Raw genomic sequence first — 5,841 nt, forward strand, 5'->3', positions numbered from 1 at the left:
TGTGCTTTGCGTATTAATTAATTAATTCATGCATCCAGTTGTTTGCTCATTTGTTCGTTCATTTTCATCTTCCAGTGCTTCACCTATAGTCCAGTCACATAGAGCGTTGATAGTCTTGCTAAAGTGAAGTTTGAGATCTGATGCTCTTCTTCGGTGTAGTTGAAACACATGACGACATGAGGAGAAACAGCTGAACTTCACACATTAGCCCTGATCTTACATCAGATGAAGCTTCATACGCTCTGTACACAGATCTGCTCCACCATAAACTCACTATCCATTATTAATGCTGCAATCACAAGACTAGCTTCATTCATCTGACTACTGTAACACCCCCGTACTACAAAGACATAGCTACCAGTCAAAACACAATAGTAACCAGTCAGAACACCCTAGCAACTGCCATGCTCTTTTCTTTAGTTTTCTCTCTTGTGTTATTTTAGTATTTTAAGAGTAGCTATTGTAATTTTTATATAAATTGTTTCATTAATAGTTTTCAAATTTAATATTTATTAAACTTTGTATTGTTCATTGTGAGTTTTTATCATTTTTTATTCTTCATAGTTTACCACCTTTGAGAAAAAATACCATAGCAACTGTAGAATCACCACAACAGATCAATTGCTATAGTTGTTGTTACCGTATCCACTATAGAATCACCACAATAGATCAATAACTATAGTTGTTGTGTTACCATAGCAACTATAGAATTACACCAACAGATCAATTACTATAGTTGTTGTGTTACCATATCAACTGTAGAATCATCACAACAGATCATTTACTATAGTTGTTGTGTTACCATATCAACTGTAGAATCATCACAACAGATCATTTACTATAGTTGTTGTGTTACCGTAGCAACTATAGAATCACCACAACAGATCAGTTACTAAAGTAGTTGTTACCACAGCAACTATAGAACTACACCATCAGATCAATTACTATAGATGTCTTGTTACCATAGCAACTGTAGAATCACCACAACAGATCAGTTACTATAGTTGGTGTTACCATAGCAACTATAGAATCACCATTTTACATTTACATTTACATTTAGTCCTTTAGCAGACGCTTTTATCCAAAGCGACTTACAAATGAGGACAAGGAAGCAATTTACACAACTATAAGAGCAGCAGTGAACAAGTGCTATAGACAAGTTTCAGGTGTGTAAAGTCTAAGAAGCAAAGCATTAGTAAAAAATTTTTTTTTTTTTTTTTTTTTTTTTGAGATAGAGAGAGAGAAAACAGTTAGTGGTATAGCCAGAGAGGCAGTTGCAGATTAGGAAGGAAAGTGGAGACTAAACAGTTGAGTTTTTAGTCGTTTCTTGAAGACAGCAAGTGACTCGGCTGTTCTGATGTAGTTAGGGAGTTCATTCCACCAACTGGGCAGATTGAATGTGAGAGTTCGGGAAAGTGATTTCTTCCCTCTTTGGGATGGAACAACGAGGCGACGTTCATTCACAGAACGCAAGTTTCTGGAGGGCACATATATCTGCAGAAGTGAGAGCAGATACGAAGGAGCACAGCTAGAGGTCACTTTGTAAGCAAACATCAGAGCTTTGAATTTGATGCGGGCAGCAACTGGAAGCCAGTGCAAACGGGTGAGTAGCGGAGTGACATGTGCTCTTTTGGGTTCATCAAAGACCACTCGTGCTGCTGCGTTCTGAAGCAGCTGAAGAGGTTTGATAGAACTAGCTGGAAGCCCGGCTAGCAGAGAGTTGCAATAGTCCAGTTTGGAGAGAACAAGAGCTTGAACAATGAGTTGAGCTGTATGTTCAGATAGGAAGGGTCGGACCTTTCTGATGTTGTAGAGTGCGAATCTGCAAGATCGAGCAGTTCTAGAAATGTGCTCAGAGAAGTTCAGTTGGTCATCAATCGTTACTCCAAGGCTTTTTACCATTTTGGATGCAGTGATGGTTGCTCCGTCCATCTGGATTGAAAAGTTATGGTGAAGAGTCGGGTTGGCAGAAACTTCAAGCATTTCCGTTTTCGTGAGGTTAAGCTGAAGATGATGATCTTTCATCCAGTGTGAAATGTCTGACAGGCAGGCTGAAATGCGAGCTGGAACCGAGGGATCATCAGGGTGAAAAGAGAGGTATAGCTGGGTATCATCAGCATAGCAGTTGTAGGAAAATCCATGTTTCTGGATGACCACAACAGATCAATTACCATAGATGTTGTTACCATAGCAACTATATAATCACCACAACAGATCAATCACTATAGCTGATGTGTTACCACGGCAACTGTAGAATAACCACAACAGATCAATCACTATAGTTGTTGTGTTACCATAACACTGTAGAATAAACACAACAGATCAATTACTATAGTTGTTGTGTTACCATACCAACTGTAGAATCACCACAACAGATCAATTACTATAGTTGTTGTGTTACCATACCAACTGTAGAATCACCACAACAGATCAATTACTATAGTTGTTGTGTTACCATAGCAAATGTAGGACTTCGTCTAGCAGTCTACACATGATCTAATTATGACTGAGAAATGACGTGCGAATGTTTTACAGTGTCGTTCTTCTCATCAGAGAAAGATGCAGATGAGGGTAATAGAGGTTATTCTGCATATCTGAGAGCATCTGAACACTCAATTATTTTCTAAGGCCTGAGCTGTAGATTATTGAAATGGCTCAGGGCTTCAGGTTTGTCTCGCAGACATCTGACAGACTGAATCACTCGCAACCTGACGATACTGAGGTCGCTTATGAAAACAGAGAGTGATGATGGGTTTCTACAGCCCCTGTTTATCATAAACACAGCGTGATTCATAAAGCAGAACAAATGCCTGTTATATTGCTTTATCTTCTTCTGCAGTCACTTCTCATCTGGAGTGCTCAGGGGACCGAACTCAATCTTAAACACAAAATTACACTCTGACATGTTTATACCGCTACCTGAATTATAATACGTGCGTGGGGTTTTTGTTTGCTGTGACGCTGACGTTTGTTTACTGAGAATTTGTTAACCCAGAATGCATCAGGTTTCAGAGAAAATAATTACTATAATTACAATTACTATAGTTGTTGTGTTACCATAGAAACTATAGAATTACCACAACAGATCAATTACTGTAGTTGTTGTGTTACCGTAGAAACTGTAGAATTACCACCACAGATCAGTTACTATAGTTGTTGTGTTACCATAGCAACTATAGAATTACTACAACAGATCAATTACTATAGTTGTTGTGTTACCGTAGAAACTGTAGAATTACCACCACAGATCAGTTATATAGTTGTTGTGTTACTGTAGAAACTATATTATTACTCCCACAGATCAATTACTATAGTTGTTTTGTTACCATAGAAACTATAGAATTGCCACAACAGATCAATTACTGTAGTTGTTGTGTTACCGTAGCAACTGTAGAATTACCCCAACAGATCAATTACTATAGTTGTTGTGTTACCATAGAAACTATAGAATTATCACAACAGATCAATTACTATAGTTGTTGTGTTACCATAGCAACTGTAGAATTACCACCACAGATCAGTTACTTTAGTTGTTGTGTTACCATAGAAACTATAGAATTACCACAACATATCGATTAATATAGTTGTTGTGTTACCATAGAAACTATAGGATTACGCCCACAGATCAATTACTATAGTGGTTGTGTTACCATAGCAACTATAGAATTACCAAAACAGATAAATTAATATAGTTGTTGTTTTACCATAGAAACTATAGGATTACCCCCACAGATCAATTACTATAGTTGTTGTGTTACCATAGCAGCTATAGAATTACCAAAACAGATAAATTAATATAGTTGTTGTTACCATACCAACGATATAATTACCACAGCAGATCAATTACTATAGTTGTTGTGTTACCATAGCAACTACCGAATCACAACAACAGATCAGATACTATAAATTTTGTGTTACCATAGCAACTATAGAATCACCACAACAGATCTGACACTTTATGCTTATTTCACGGCGCCGCCATTTTAAAACACGAATGCGAGGCTGCGGTGGGAAGAAACCTGGATGTAGAGGATTAGCACTGTAAACATTGCTGTAACATGCTGTGTACTACAAACCTTGAGCTGTTACTATGATTTTAAAGTGCAGATACGGTGTAAACATCACTTTAATATCATTCAGTTCAGTTTAATTTAAACTATTAAAAGCATATTAGGTATCAAACAACATCACAATCTCTTTCAGAGTGATACACTTAAGTGTCCCCCTAGGCTTCAGTTCATGGCAGCAAGTAAACACCATGGAGACGATTACCTGCTTTAGCGTACTGTATGTAAACCGGTGGGCATTAAAACAATGCAGTCATGTAGCACACCCTCGTATTGTCTGTAGTGTTGTCCCGGTACTGACATTTAAAAAAACGTCCATTTCTTGTTAACATTTAAGCACCATTGAGCGAATTCTTAAACAACGCTGATTTGCCATTGTGTTCGCCAGTGCTCAACAGAAATGACTGTGATTGGCTGTGAAGGTCATCAGTTCACCGCTTTTCAAACACAGATACACGAAAACTGGAGCGTTTTAAAGCTGCGAAGATTAACGGATCGCTCATCTGTGTTTGCACTTGGTAAACATAGTGAAGAGCGGTGAACTGAGGACCTTCACGCCCAATCACAGTCATTTCTGTTGAGCACTGGTGAATACTATGGCTAATCAGCGGTGTTGCGTTCAACAGCACTTAAATGTTAGCGGGAAATTTACGGTTTTTATCAATTTAGTAGCAAAATTCAGTATCATGACAGGTGTAATATAGTGAAAGAATCAGTTCATGAACTTGAGTTTGATAAATGGCATCTAAACCGTGTGTTTGGGAAAGAAAACGTTAGCTAACTAGTGCCATTTCCCTTAACTTAGCAGAAAATGAGGTCAGATATCCCTTTTTATTTTCACTATCCATTCAGAATGGACCTTTGAGTCACTGGGTAGGCGGTGAAATGATAAACTTGAGTCATTTCCTCTTCGTTGATAAGATATACAGCCAGATGCACTACGTTCCTGTGTGACTCAGGCGACACTTCCGGGTTTCTTCCCACCGCAGCCTCGATTTCGCTTTTAAAATGGCGGCCGTGTGAAATCAGTATATAGTTGTTGTGTTATCAAAGCAATTTTAGAATTATAATACTTGTGTGGAGTTTTTGTTTGCTGTAACACTGATGGTCATTTACTGAGAATTGCTTCCAGTGAACCAATTCCAATACAAAACTGTCAAGTTTGAGATCTGATTTCTTTAAAAATCAGCAATCTTCACTGCCTGTTAGATATACGATTTGAAGTGGGTCTCAGATAGGACAAGAAGCACTGCATTAAAGTCCATTTCCCCCCTGCCATGTCTTTAAAATATGACAGTTTATTTTACCCCAGTGTTTTCAATGGAATTTCTGCGCATAATTAGAACGTACTGTGCATTAAATGGACAGACATATTGTTTAAAAAAATCAATTATATAAATATATTGAGAATTAGCTCCAGAAAAATGTATTGGCAGTTTATTACCAAGATCTTATGCTTTAATTTACAACACCAACACAGACAATATTTACAATATTTCACATTATTAAAAATGTCACTTTAATGTCAACTAAAAGTCACCTTTAACATCAAAAGTTGTTGGTGGAAAGATCAAGATCCCATAATGCAATTCAAAAAGTTAAAAAATAAATGAAGAAACCCTCCTCCACATGAATCACAAAATATGAATATATATCTTTTACAGTGTATGAAGTGTATTAGCGTTTGCCCGCAGCCTCTGTTCAGACAGAACCATGCATAAAAATGCATATTCATATTCTCCGTCTTCAGCAGAAATCCCTCTCTGTAAACTTT

The sequence above is a fragment of the Danio aesculapii genome, chromosome 9 (genome assembly GCF_903798145.1).
Source record: "Danio aesculapii chromosome 9, fDanAes4.1, whole genome shotgun sequence".
NCBI lineage: Eukaryota > Metazoa > Chordata > Actinopteri > Cypriniformes > Danionidae > Danio > Danio aesculapii.